Raw genomic sequence first — 16,068 nt, 5'->3', positions numbered from 1 at the left:
TTTCATTTTCTTAGTTTTCTTTCTTAGCTGGGCAGTTTAGCTGTGATTTGTTCGTTAGGGGTGGGGGGAAGATGCTTCCTCAATGAACCTCCTGGTTCAGCCCACGGGGCAGAGATGCTTAGTAAGAACAGGGATCCGTGCTTGCTCACCTGGCAGAGAAAGCCATCATTCTTCAAGGAAACCCTGTTTTTAATGGAAATTGAGTTCAAGTGATTTCTTCTGTGATGTTCACTGGAAATTGGAAATTAAATTTTTCACCCATTCTGAAACAAGCTAACAAAACCTTTCAGCTGAAACTTGTTCTTGATCCCAAGATATTACAATTTTGATTCTCATTTTGTTTGGTTTTGATCAGAAATCAAAGATTTCTATTAAAAACACTAGACTTTCTGACCACTTCATACACCCTCAGAGTATGAATACATGCATGCATATATTTAATTAGGTTTCTCTAGATAGGATATAACATCTTTGAGTATATTTTTTCTGGTGATGGTAAAATGTATTAACCACTCTAATTATGAAGGGTAAAGGTAAAAAAAATCTATGACCCTGGCAACTGCCTTTCTATACTTGTGACTATCAGTGCTTGTGACTATCCAGTCATCCTGATTCCTTACTGACAAGCTTTGCAACAGAAAATGTTGGCTCTTCGACTGATTTTTTTTTTTTGTTTTTTTTTAATAATTTTGCTTTGTTTTTACGGAAAGACTTAACATCTGTCTATTTGAGCAGGTAAAAGGAGAGAAGTCTATTTGCAAGAATACATGAGGGCTTTGGGGCATTAATAAAAAATAAAAAAAAAGCCTGTCACTGCAGAGTCATGGGCTTTCCCAGCCTCCAGCAATTTGCAGCTCTGGGATTTCCCAGTCCTTTAACCTTCCTTTTAATGCTCCGCTTAGCTACAGAGCAGCTAGGTTTTATTTCCCTACTTGTGCACCTTCATCTTGACCCAGAAAGACAATTATTTAAAAATCCAGGGACCGGTTAATCTTTGACATACTGACTACAGACGGAGCAAATCAGATGCCTGTATAATGTAGACATCTATCTTGTTAGAGATGTTCTGAGATCAAAAGGGTACACGTGAACGAGGAGCCAATAAAGATTTATGGAGCTGTTTCTGCAGTTGAGATCTCTCTTCAACAGCGGCCAATTCCTTGTGAAACACATCTGGAGATTTCACCTGGGTTGTGGTTTTCCTCATCGTCATGTTCGCGGACTACCTTAGATAAAAATTTAAGCCAGCCTTTTGTTGAAAATGAGTTTACATCTGGAATTCATGTTAATCCATGTCACAAAAAGTTGCACGGACAAGGAGTTTTTCTCTTGGCTCAAGGTCCAGCTCTGTGTTAGTTTGATCACAGGACTGAATTATAAAGAAAAATTTTCAGTGTTAGTTCTCCTTTTATGGATGAGTGCACTTTTTCCTTTTCTCCCCTGCCTCCCCCGACCCCAACAGAGCAGACTGAAGGATATATTTGATCACCAGATTTTAATTATTAAAGAGGGAAAGAAAGATTTATTTCAAAAAGCAGATGATTCGCAACATTCAAGGCAAACAGGTACCAAGTCAGTTATCTTCAGACTCTGCAGACCTTTACGAATATGCAGCTGAGTAATAAATGAAAATAAATAATTCAAAGAAAATTACATTAACCTTTTTTTATTCTTCTGAGGATGTAATATGGCCTTTTCTAGGTAGCCAGCAAAGCAAAGGAAGCAGAGAGGATGAACTCTTGGGATTAGTTCCTGAGTCTGCACATTTCCATGATTTACATGCCGTGTTGCATCTGTTCATCAAATTAAAGCTATTTGTACAAAGAACAATGCAAGCTACTATACTAAAGAGAAAAATTTATCAGCAATGGTTATATGTAAGGCAACAACAGATTTATGTTGATAAAATATATATGAAATATACCTTTAAAGAATATAGTGATCTATTAGTTCTTTAGTTATGGAAACTATTCAGTGTGTGTGTGTGTACAAAAAGTCAGGCAATTAATAAGCATGCTGCTCATTGTCTCCTGTACTTGCGCTGATACACTTTGATAAGCATTGGATAAAACCCCAAATTCACTGCTCTCCATATGAGTTTTGAGTCTTTCAGGGCTTTCACTTAAAAAGTCATTAGGAAATAACCATTCTAGGCAGAGCTCCAACCAGCTGGCATGTTGGCTGCCAACCCTTTCAGAAATAGGATTTAAGAGCTTTCACATGTTTGCAAACCCACCAGTCTTGATATGTGTGAACTTTCCTTTCCTCCTCCTTCTATTGCACCTCATGCATAAAAATACCAGACAGTTAATTCTAAAAAATGCTGATGCGTTTGAACAGTTGCTTCACTTTTACTGTGAAAATAGCCTAAGGAATTAACGCTCCCAATTTCTAATGCCATACATAGATAGGATCTACAGAAAGTTTCTTGGAAGATCATAGGAAGTAGAAAATTAAACTTCGGGGTTTGTTACAGCTGTATAAGACCATAGGTCATTCTTTTGAAAACACTCCAATGACCTAAAGGCCTTAGAATACTGCTAATAAATTCATTTCAGGATAAAATAATCTGCCACATACTGCTTGAAAGCTTGATTCCTTCTCTAAAGCAGTATTGCATTTAACTGAATATTTGAGTTATTTTGAACCATAACAGCAGCATGGTCTGGTGTTACTACGTGCTTTGTTTTGAATTATCAAGAAATTAGAGTATGTCCCATATGGAAAGTGTGATAACGTCATCTGGCATGTTAAACTGGATTTTCCTATGAAACTTGCTCTTAACAATATTAAAACAAATTCCAAATGAATTAATTTCATCAAAATCCCAGTACAGCAGCTTATCTGGAATTCTGTGAACACTGAAACTTTTGAAATATGTTTGACTCTCTACCTATGAAAACAAACAGTTGAGACTGATATTAATCACCTCAAAATCAGTTTGTTTACTTTTTCCATACCTGAGGTGCATTTTCACTGTAGGAACTGAATCTTTGCATCTCTGCTGACCCCTGGTTGAGCCCATGCCTCTCCTCTTCCACATCCATAAGCTAGATTTCTGTCTGTGATTCACATCTGGTTTCTGTGCACAGTCATTTCATCTTGAAATACTTGTAATAGGCTGGAGGGTAGGTTTAGGGTTTGGATGCTGTTCTTCCTGATTGGTAAAACACCTGATTTTGTGGAAATCTGTCCAAATTGTTCTGCAGATATAATAGAGATAAATGTCCAGTCTAGACTGAATGCCAGCTAGGCTCTATGCTTCAATAATAAGCACAATTATCTTGATAATAAACACCAACTTTGAATGAAACTCATGTTTATAGATATATATGATGCTTAAAGACAAATGGAATTAATTCAAATCTGAGATTCTGCTACAGGCAAAGATATATAAATAATTGTGTCTACTTTCGATATTGCAGCTACCTCACTTTCTTGTAGAACTTGGTATTTACCTTAACTTACCAAGGGAAAATAGTGTCAAAGCTGTGATAGTTTTGCACAAACACATATTTTCCCCTTAGAATAATAACAACTGAATCTAATAATAAGATAGAGAGACTTATCATTACTATAGACGTTTTCTGTATATAGACTTCGAGTCTCTGGAGAAGACGGTGATGTTAACCCACCACCACATGTGCTGCCAGAAGGCTTTGTTAACACACCCACTTGGTGCATGCTCAGATTCAGGTGACACCTGTTGGTTAAAATCCTGGTTATTCTCAGTCACCTTTACTTTCTCAACAGAGATATCAGAGACAGTCTTGCTAATGCACTGTACATAGAGGAGTACTATCACAGTCTTTTAAGTAGTCTTTATCTTCTCTTTCCATTTGTCACTACATGTTGCATCAGTTCCCTGAGCATCACTGAAGATGAGTTGTATATGAAGTATGATCCCAAAAGAGACTTTCACAAATGCAGAAATGTATTCACTTTTAACAACATGGAGACAGAGCTAATGTTTAGTTCAGACAATTAGATAGGCTTCAAACTTGCTGCCAGCTGCAGTCTTTAAAATATTTTGTCATCTTTGTCCTATGCTGGTGTCACGCAGCTCTTAGAAAGAAGTGAAGAGGGTAAGTCTTATCTCTTTGGTTTTCCTTGCTTTATAGACTGGAGAGTTTTTTGTTCCATTTCTGTCAAATACTGACAGACATTCTCGCAGTCCTTCGAAAACAGTTTTGAACATCTGTGCACCGTTTTCTTCCCTGCTATTTTCCTTTTAAGCTTTAGTCTGAATTGTGATCCATATAGATGTGTATTTATTTTGTCATACTGAGCAACAGTGGAAGAGAATATTCCCTCCCATGGAAATAGGCTCAGGAGAGAACTTCAGGGCAGGTAGTTCTGTGAACACCCTGGCAATCATAAGAAATTTTCCATTAAATCTTTTATTTTGTGGGATTTGTGAAATCATTGCCATCTGTAGGTTTCTGCACTGACTTTAATTGAGCTCCTTTGCCAGATAGCTCTTACCCATGGGCCCCTCTTAAAGAGAATTTTCTAGTTCAAAGGCTCTACAGAAATCCAACGCATCTCAACTATCCCGTTCAGTGACATCTCTGAGCCAGAAAGGAGTTCGTTGCTGACATCCCTCAATCCATAATTATAGTGAGGTTTTGTGTGATGTGGATCCTTCATCCCAGTGGGATCCCTCGTACAGGTGGGAAGGCAGCGAGCGCTCCTTTTCTTCGTTCCTTTGCTTCCTGCCATTTCTTTGAGGTTTTTTGAGTTTCACCTGCCCTTTAGACTAAACCTCTCATGTACAAGTAAAGACATGCTTTCTTCTCCCTTTTTCCTTCCAAAGTAGTAATTTAGGTTCAGATATAATTTACTGGAATAGCCATGTGTCTAGCACTATACACTTGCAGGAGAACTTTCCAGAATGCTGCTTGCATGCACAGATATGGCTTTCTACTTACCTAAGGTCCTTGTGTTCATTGTAGATTGTTAGAAAAGGTGACTAGCTTGGACTTTGGGAGGACAGATATACTTGTTTGAACTTAGAAATGCAGTCATGACTTTCTGCTGGAGAAGAAAAATTATGATAATGAGCAAAATGCTAATTACAATTGATCTTTTTAACTGTAGTCTAGAAAGTACTAATGAGAAAAACATAATTGGAAAACACAATGTTAACAGAGGGTGAAGCAGCAAAATAGAAGACTGAGGATATGACACAGAATAACAGTGCGAAGAAAGGAAAAAATAAATAAAAATCTGGCTTCATGTCTGCCTTTAATACAGAGGAAATAGTCCATGAGAACTGAGAAGCAGGTGCAGTCTCAAGGGGAGCCGGGAAGGCAGTGGTGTCTGAGGTGTGCATGATGCTGGCAACACCAGAGGTGGTGGCTCCCCTTCTTGGGAAGAAATCATTGTGCAGGAGCTTAGCGCTTGTGTAGGGTTGGTGAGGAACAGCCCAAACACATCCAAATGTCTGTACCTCTGGGTACCTGATGTGAACATGAATCAACCTTGCTGTCTTCAAAACATTGCCCAGACTGTAGGGTGGCTATGATAAGCTTAGATGAAATAATATTTTGCCATTTTTAGGTGGTTTTTTCCCTGAAAGAGATGATTCCACGTTAATTTATCCGAAGTTCTCATGGCTTCTATGGGAATTAGAGGTATCCTCTGTGTGTCTTTCTTTGACCAGTACGTTTAGTGGTGTAATTTACAATAATTCACAGGAGATAGTTTAACTCTTCTCTACGAGTTAAATTTTTTAGAAAAAAATTAGAAAGCATACCGACAGTTACCAGATTGTTTCTTTCTAATCAATCATATGGAGATATTCCAAATCAAAGCCTGTGCAAGAAGGTGGTTTAATTTGGGGTGATTTATCTTACTCAATAAAAGCTTTACAAGTAACTGTAAGGATCAAACAGCTTTAAAGATCATGTTATCTGATAACTATTGTGTTATTGTGTCAGAAATAGAACATAAAATCATTTAATTACCCTATTCTGATGTTCAGCACCTCAGGATGTTTTCCCTTTCCAGATCATGAAATTGGCACATCCTCTGGCAGATTATAAATTATAAAATATCACTGTCAGAGGTGAGTATCCTTGAATGCAGGAGAGTATTTGTTTTTGAGGAAGGGGGAAGGAAAATACAAAGAATATTCTCTATAACTTTCTTTGAATTAGTCTTCTTCAAAGTGAACTAATTTATCAGGCAGAATATTTGCAGACATAGGAGGCAACAGAAAATATTTATGAAAAGTGAATTTTAAACTCAAACATGAATATTAATGCTGGAAAGGTGAATGTATGAGTCTGTTTTGTGTTTTTTTTGCTAGTGAAGATATCATGAGCGTTTCACTGCAACTTAAATATCTCTATGTGCAGCAATACTGAAGCTCACTGTGGAATGGGGTAACAAATACTAGCATTCAGCTGCTCAAAAAACATGGATGCCATTTGATTTGGACAAGTAATTATACACAGATGTTGTCTTATCAATTATATATTTTAATAACTTGTACATGGCCCAGGGAACTTGAGGAGAGAAAAGGATTGCTCTTATGCTACCGACGGTAATAAAATCCATTATTTGTTATTATTTCATTCACAGTTTCCATGGCTGTCCATACTTATCCCAACTGTCTGTGATAATTGAAATAATAATTTTGACCCAGTGTAATAGATCTCCTGCTCACTTGGTAGCTTCTTTTAAACTCTACAGAGAGATAAGCTGTTGAAATATGATAGATGTGATTAGACCAAAAAAAAAGGAGCGAATCTGTTGTTGGTTCTTTGAATGGTGGCTTAAGAGAGGAAAGTCGGTGTGTGGAAAAATGACATTTTAGTTTTGAGTAAAGAAAGGGAAAATGGATTGTTAACATCTCAAGCAGCTGCTGCTTTCTTTGTGGTTTTTTTTGGTTTGTTTGTTTTTGTTGTAACAGCTGCCAGAAAAAATGCCTTTGGGAGTAGGAATATTTGACATTTCAGGGGTGATAAAATGGATGCACTTGGTCAAAAAATTTCTACTGCCTTTTTCCATCCACCCTGGCCCCCTGCCACTGACAAACAATTTTGCTCACAGGAAGGCTGGGTTTTTTTTTCTCTTGACAGCTTCGAGGATTTTGTCTGTCTGATTTTTGACAAAGTCAAGATCAATGTTACACCAGACTTGCTAATGTCTTATAGCCTTCTCGTGAGAATTCTATCACGTTTATCAAGGTGGACAAATTCTTCTTATAGGTAAGCAACCATGACTTTAGACAACATCATGTTCTTAGCAAAAAATAACTGCATCAGTCTTCCACTCCACTGGGGATGGCTAGAATTCAAATGCCCATCATAGAATATCAAATATTTTTATTAGCTTTTGGTGAATAGAGTCCCTTATAGTTTTTGATCTCTATAGAAGTAAGGAGAATGTGCTTTTAACTTAGTTTTTCCTTTCTCTGTTGTCTACGGTAAGGCATCGAGTCTTGATTATTAGTACTGTGACTTTTATTATGGTTCATCCAGGGTTTTTTTTTGGTGGGGGGGTTGGTTTGGTTGGTTTGCTTTGTTTTTTAACACATTACTCATACCTCATTATTTCTTCTAGTCCATTAGAGTGGCTTTTATTTAGAATCATGGTTTCTTAGGGCCTTGTCGGTTTAGGTGCTGAATAAACATCAAGACTCCCCAACCTCTATGGGCAGCCTGCTCGTGCTTGATTATCTTCATTGTAAATACTTACTAACCCACAAACCGCTCTGTCTTCCCTCTCTGATAACAGTTATTGTAGGGATGGTAACTTCTGAAACTCAGTCTTCAAATCCCACAAACTTAATTAAATATTACACGTTTTTAGTCTTTCCATTTCTTCCAGGAATTGTGAGTTTGAAAGACAACCTTTTGCAGAATTTATGAACTCTGCAATTCAAAAGTATTCATTGAGTTACATGTGCCTGGCTTTGCAGGAGCTGCCAAGAGCTTAAAGGCATCTGCTTCTCAGGCACCGTACCACTACCTTCCCCGAGGATGCTTTACCTGGTAATAGAATTTTACTCTATTTCTCTCATATGATCCCCTAGTTTAAGTACTCATGGCTGAAGTCCGTATGTAATACAAGTCATAACTCCTTAAACAGGTATAGTTTCTAATTGCTTATTCTACTGAAATGCCAGAAGACCAAGAAATTATGTGTAAGTTCTCTTACAGTAAGAACTATGCACACACAGTCTGGATTGACTTGCATGAGAATTTGAGAGGACGTAAAGAAAGGTAGCGGAGGGACTGGATAAATAAGGTAAACAACAGTTGCTATGTATTCTCATTGGCTTGCAGTGCATTATTTTTATACTTATATATATAAATATTTGTCGATAGTTCTCATTTTTAGTTTTATTTAGGAATCGTTATGATTGAATAAGCACATTTTTGATTGCCATCTTCAGAAAAGCTTTAAATAGGAGCAGACTGTAGCAGAGCTCAGAGTTTGTCCATGAACTTATTATAATTCCCTGTTCATACTAACTGAAGGATCAATATCATTATTGTTAACGGGCATCACATGCATTACTCAAGTTGAAAACAGCTGCCAAATGTTGACTTGCATTCAGTGTAACTGTCTTGGTGTTGTGCTCTTGCAGCATGTTCCCAGGTAAGTATGAGCATACAGGATGAAGTCCTGCCTTTTGTGAATTGGGGGATAAAGAACTGTTTGCACAAACTGTTTTTATAATACAGCTTTATCTTTTGCTATGTGAAACAGTGAGTCTGAAGGTCAGTGGAAGAAGTATTGTCCTTTCACGTATTTGCACACGTCTCTTGCTTTGAGTATCTCAGGGATGCACAAAACTATTTAGGTGCCCAGGAGTACAGATGAATGTCCTTCAGGACTCAGGTATGTGGCCCTGGGTTTGTACCATTGCGTATTTTAGATGTTTCAAAGTGCATGCTACTATTTTACGATCTGACTCTTGAACATTATATTGCAATTTAAAATGTAGCCTGCCTTTAATAGTTGGAAAGATATATTTTATCTTATAAATACATTTGCCTTTGTTCAATATAGCTAGCAATCTTTGTTCACTAGAGTGCCTAAAAGAAAATCATAATAATCAGCTGTGTAAAAATGATTTTATAATACAAATTGGCTTGCTGGGACTGCAAGAACATTTTGATTGTTATTTTCTCAGTGGAATAGATTGATGTGACATCTAAAATGACAGTCAGGAATAGATTCTGAACTGCCACCTTCATCTCTTAATTAGTACAAGTAATTCTTTTGAAGAAAATATGGTTACCATTGAGTTCGTTCTGTCCCAGTGAGATTAAAGAGTGCCTGAATTTCACTTATTTTTTTTGTCCCAGGGGTGGGATAATCCCTGTAATTACATCATATTATCCACTGTTATTCATGTATCATCTCTAGTGATACCAGGATCTTTTGCCGATCACTTTGAATATTTAAACAAGCCTTGCCAACACACTGCTCATTCAACAGCTTTAGTGGAAGTTGCAAGTTTTCTCTAGCGGAAGTTGCTACTTTGATATACAACTACACATGTTGCTTGTTAAATATGTAACAATCCTGTTACATGCTATTCTTTAACCTTACTGTATTAAAAATATTGTATTTTGTTCTATATAAAAGAAACCGTAGCCATTCATTACTTCTATTCATTATTATTTTAATTATTTATTTATTTAATTATCTATACATTATTTTACTGATGTATGTGAAGAAGTTGCACAGTGAAAATATTTCATGTAGAAGTCTTTAGCTGGGATAGAGTTTTACTGGCTATAGTATACAGTAAGTTCTGGGTGGATTGCTGTATATGTGGAGAGATTGAAATAGAATTGAAATATTCTGTTGAAATAGAAACCCACCTCTCTCTCTTTAACTGATTTGCAGCATGTTTAGATCTTTCAAGCAAAGACTATGCCTGTCTTGTCCCTGGCATATTCAGTATGCAATAACAATTTTTTACATATTCAGTATATCCACTTTATTAATTTCATTGTTGCTTTCAAAACTTTTATTCCTAACTTGCATTTGGGATCCCTAATAGGGCTCTAAGGAGCTAAAGAGTAGGAGTGCGTTCCCTACTTTGCTGGCAGGTGGCCTCATTCTGGATACACAGGTACACAGTGAGGTCAGTTTTTCAGCTATTTGTTTGACTTACCCTGCTAGCCAGGTCACACAAGGATTTTGTTCTTGCTTGTAGATATGAGTGACTTCCATCCTCTAGCAAATATTGACTGCTCTCTGACAAAACCTACGGGCAATCCCACTGATTTTTGTCAAGAATGGGTTAATGTCTGGGTTTTCTTGCGGTGATCAAACCTACAACCCCTTCTGCTGCCAGGGCAAACATTGCTCGGCTGTCCATGAGGACTGCAAGTTCTGTGCTCGCACTTCCAGATGTGATGTCTCTAAAACCAGGTATCTTCCCCTGCTTGATTACTGGCATACTGGCTGGTGAGTAAGTTTTCTTTTGGGATCATACCCCTACTGCTTTAAGGTTGCTTTAAGGTCTCTGCAGCCTTTATTTTTGCAGGTGGCTTTCTAGGGGAAATTGTGAGTTTCTAGCTTTGCCTTTTCACTGTATGTTTCAATTTAAGCTTGAAAGTTTCATTAGCGTCTTGTATCAGTTCTTTTTTCCTGGCATTGTAGTACTAATACGCTGTTATTGAAAGAAAGAATTGGATAGAAGAACTTAATCTTTATAAAGCATAATACTTTCTATGTATTTGTTCCATGTCTGGGTTTTCCACACCCCAGTGTTTCAGAATAGGTTTGGTCACACAGAAGGTGCTGAGCTGGCAGCTCAGCCCACTAAGAGAAGGCTTGCTCAAAATTGTGTGTGTTTTTATGCAACCGATTACAGTTGAAAACTCCCAAGTGGTTCTGAGAAAAGTTTTGTCAGAGAAAGCAAGGCTGAATGGGGCTCTTGAGGAGTAACGCTAACGAGCATGTCCCTTAAAAGCAATTAGATTACATTAAAGTTTTGCCATAGCTCCTTTGTCACGCTGCAGTCTTGAGTTCTGTATGACTTGTGGTAAAATTGATTTATGTCTATTTTATCGAATTTGTACTCATTCACAACTGCAGTTCTTGGTCCCTCTCCCCTTCATCTCAGAGAAGCTGGCGAACACATAACTCAAAACTTTGTGATTCATCAAATGTTTGCATTTTGTTGGCAGATTCAGCAGTGAGTGTTGCTTTTCTGCACATAACAGAGAAGGAAGAGAAGGGAATAAAAAGATTTAAATTATTTCAGGAAGGCTGACACAAACAGGTTTTCAAGCTCCATTTCATGTATGGCTAGTGAACTTCCACATCGTACAGAGACAAACCAAAAAATGTAATTCATGTTAGGAAATTCTACATATTATACCCTACAGAAACCAATGTGCTCCTTTCAAAAATGGTGTCACGTATGAATTCCTTAATACTGAAAGTATTAAGCCATCCTAAGCTGGTGAAATGTCAGCACATAAAAAAATATATCAAATATTCATATTTCAAATACGAAAGCCATAGCAGATAAAAAGGTTGAATGGTTTCCAAAAGTTTGAAGGTATATTGTATGTTGAAAGCAACAGGAAAAGGAAGAGCTCTGATTTTTTTTTTTCCTCCAAGTTCTATTTTCAGTCTGCCAGTCACAGCTTTCCTCGGGCCTATCATTCATCCTGTATTCAGTTTGTGTATATGTTGGTAACCAGATAACACTTTCCAGCTGTTTGTCAGCCCAGGTTATCCTACGCGCCCATCACCAAAGGATATAAGGGCTTACTTTGGCTTTGTAATATAAACTTGCTCTCCTTTCCACAACATCAGCAAATCTTTTAAATTCAGGGAGAAGAATCCAACTTCCATAAAGTGTGATGGCAATCCATGAAAAGCTCTTTCTGGTAGGAAATTATTTTCTTATAAAAGAGAGGTGGGAAACAGAATGGAGTGGCCTTGTCCAAGTTCCCAGCATTTTCTCTAGTTGTATTGTGGAGAATGTACACATAACAATAATGCACGTATCTTATAGAATTATTTTTCAAGTAATGGTGTTTTTTACTGGACATGTTAGGGAATTAAAGCCTGTGAATCCTCTTTGGCTGCTCTGGGGATCGTAGCCTTCAGAGGACTTCTATAATTTCTCAAAACCTGTGATCAAATGCCAAATAAATGAGCTAGGAAGTTGTCAGAAAAGACTGCAATGGCCGTTTAGGAAGGCAGATTTTCAAGGCAGTATCAAGAAACAGTGGCATATGAGGTAACCGCTTGAAGAGAGATGCAACAGCATGCTGGTCTCCTCAAAATGGACCGAAAGGCTGCTCTAGAGATGGTAAAAATCGGAGTGAGTGATGGACTGGGTCTTGGATATCCCCTGCTTGGTGCTAGTGGGGTTTAGGAAAACGCCCACTGACTCTAGCAAGTGTCTTCCTGTGCAGAAGGATCAAACAGGCAGAGCAAATTTGCTGTACCAGGACTGCTGGGAAAGCAGCAGTGGCTCCCTTTGCTCCCTGCTATTTTGCAGGGGAAGGGATTGATCATTTTTAGCAGCTTCAGGAAGGTTAGACCAGCCTACCCATCACAGAAGTGGATAAATTAGCACTTTATGCCCTGTTGTCTGCTGAGCTTATCCGTGTCTATTGATAATGCACATATTGGTTTGGAGGGCATTTATCACACACAAGGGAAGGATGAGAGGATAATCTTAGAAAAAGGCTTGATCTGTGCTAGCAAATTAGTAAGACTTCGGCTTAGAAATTTGACAGTAAAAGTGTCACATCCAAATGCAGTCTATAAGTAAACTGAACCTATTAAAATAAATGGGCTATAAGTCTGTTAATATAACATGCATCTGAGGATCCCACACAGTGCTGACATAGACCTAGCTTTCATATTGTCTGTTCTTCTTCACTAGTTTCCTCTCTTAATCACCCCTCCTCAAGCTGCCGTGGATTCAATCCATTTGTCACGCATCCCATTAGCTTTAATCGGGTCTCGGGCCAGAAATGAACTTCATCTCTAGACTGCAGGTCTGTTGTGCCAGTTTAATTTATAATACAAATGAAGCAGTACTGCAAGTAAGCCTTTGAGTGTTCCTAGCACATGCCCAAAATGAAACTGAAGGATTAGTCACGGGTTTGAGGGCTTCGTGGTGATTCTGCAGCAGCAGCCTTGCACGGAAATCTTGCGCCCAAGGTGCAGGTGAAAGTATTGGCAGGAATTTCTCTAATAACGGGTTCAAGGATAATTGACCCATCTGGGATAGGGTAGACCCAAATCCCTGGCTGCAGGAAAGGTAGGGTTGGTATACTGTACTCATCACCTCTATATGAAAGGCAGATACTGATGTCATATGTTACTATAATTAAGAAAATTTTAAGGTAGCCAGTTACTTCTCCTGGAATTACACTCACTGCCTTTAAAATTTCGTTAGATAAGAGTCCAAGTCACAGAGAATATAGATATTCATAACCACAACTACGTAGTTCAAAGAGCTCTGTCAAAAATGGGATGCCCAAAAAATATGACCTACCTTTCCTTCCATTTCAGATTTCCAGGGAGTTATTAAAAATTAAAGATGCCTTTAAGGAGCTTCCCAGAAAAGTGTTAAAATGGAGGACAAAATGTACCAGCAGGTTACAAAATGAAATAACTTTTATGTAATATATTGTGCACAAAAGCAGTTTTGTTCCAAGTATCAAAAGTCTTTCAATTAAGAAAAATAATGATCAAGGGCAAACAGCGTTTTAGCGGGAAGGGATTAGATTATTCCTATGGTTACTGTACTGGTGCTGCAACTAGATTTCAGTTTTTAAGATCCAGCTTATATTTAGTTTTATTAAAAGATTGATGTTAATGGCCAGTTTTTCATACAACATAAACCTTTTTCTTGTTTTTTAAAGACAGGTTATTGAAGAGATCTTAAGTTATGACAGCTTTATCTGTTTAAAGTTATTTGCATGTTTCACTGCTTTGGCACCAAATATAGTGAAGGTTTTAGCTATTCCAAGTCTAGATCATAAAACACTTAATCCATGTCACACAGGATCCTGCAAGGAGTGATAACATAGTGTTGTTTCATTTGTTCTTATTGAAGGTAAGTCCCATGCAACAAATAGGGATAAAAGTAGTATATTAATTTATCATCCCATCAAACTTTTACATCAGGGGGTTGAGGGCTGTTTTTATGCTTTTGGGGTAAGGATGTTGCTTTCCTTTTAAATCAATATCTCTCAGAGAGCATCATCATATTGCCATCCCTGTTTTGCAGGCAGTTCAGGAACAAAGTGGTTTGCTTTATGTTATCCAGCAACCACGCAGCACAGCTAGAAACTATACCTAGGTAAGCCAAATATCCTGCTTGGACTTATTTGATCCGAGTATCCTAAGTAAGCCAAATATCCTGCTTTGGACTCATTTGATCTAAGCTGTAATAAGCACGGAGTAAACAGGTCTCGCAAGACCTAGAGCAAGCAACTGTCTGTCAGCGCCTCTCCTATTGTAATAAACTAGGTGAAGCAAAATGGGATGAATATAAAATTCTTGTGGGTTCTTCCAGTCTGCCAGGAAATGCCTTTTCACAGCTGTGATCTCTTCTTTCCATATGTTCTCCTGGAGCAATATTGTTGTAACTGTGATTAATAGGGGGGTCCTGAAATAAGTATGAAGCAGTATTTACATTAGCAGTAAATGGTTGTACTTTGTTATGGGGTTTGGGGATGGAAGTGCCTGCAACAGTTGTGCTTGAAAGTATTTTTAAAGGTCAAGTGAAGATATTGGAAAAGAATAGAAAATAGGCAAAATTTATATTTTCTCTTTTTTTCTTTTTTCTTTTTTTCTTTTTTTTTAATTTTTTCTATTATGAAAGAATTTAATTTTTAAAAACATTCATATTTCTTCTCTGTCTGTAAAACTTATTATAAGAGCTGCATCTGTGAAACATTACAAATAACCAAATCTTTCATTTTCTTTGTGAAGAAAGGAAATTGCTTGAATTGGGATTGTTGCTCTTGTTGTTAAACGAGTACAGACAAAAGATGCAGAAATGGCAACCAGGGAACTTTCCTGTGTATGAAGAACTTGGGAACCCAAATCGTCCTGTCAGGCCCTTGGCAGTACTTAGAAAAGGTGATGATAGGAGGACAATAATATCCATTATCTTATTTCTGTTATATTAAAAGTTAGAGGGACAGTACTTCTTTTCATTTCTCTTTTGAAACAGGTGTTGAAACCTGATGTTGATTGCACTAGTATTGCATTAAGATTTAGAAGACTCTGCTTACGTTTTGATAACTGTTTTGTAAATTTTTCTGTCTTCTCAAACATCCAAAATCACATTGCTCTTAATCAACTGCAGCACTTCATCCAGACTTAGCAGGAAAGAACTAAAAATCAGTTTTGTTATAATGACATTTCACATTCAAATTAATTTAATTAGAATATGAGTTTGTTTTTACTGATTGTCCCTTTTTCCATGACAATTAAAAATTAAAAATGCTTTCTTGTAATTATTGTGACTGATTTCTAGATTAATTGCACGAGGCGCCTTTCACAGTCTGACCAGATGCTTCGAGAAGCATACTGAGATACCCTTGCTCTACAATTAGATCATTTTGCCACTTTAGAACTCAATACTAATTTCAACTCGGAAAACACTAATCGTGTGCAGCCTCTGAAGGGGAAGAAGGGTGAAGGTGGAGCTGGATGCAGTGTGCTGAGCCGCCCCTCTGGATCCAGTGCAGAGATGCGGAATTGCTGGAGGGATGGGCAGTAGTTTGTATTTTGACAGTTTGTTTATTGTGGGTCCTCAGACTTGTTAGGGAGATTCAGTTAATGTTCTTGTTCTCTCTTCTCTGGATAGGAAAATTACTTAGATGGGACGTTTAGGGGTTTTTTTTAATATTGTTTTCCAGTTAAAATACAATAAGAAATAATAAAATAGAAATGATAACAAAATAGGGGATTAAAATAAGCAATCTTCTGAAAATTTAGATAATACATATAAAAATGGTGAATTTTGCCTTGCTGTGCTAGCTACGCTTCCTAGGCCACACTTTCCTCCCTACACCGGGTTTGGATGGAAAACAAGAAATAGTG

This window comes from Cuculus canorus, chromosome 11 (genome assembly GCF_017976375.1).
Source record: "Cuculus canorus isolate bCucCan1 chromosome 11, bCucCan1.pri, whole genome shotgun sequence".
NCBI lineage: Eukaryota > Metazoa > Chordata > Aves > Cuculiformes > Cuculidae > Cuculus > Cuculus canorus.
Note: the sequence above shows the minus strand (reverse complement) of the source record.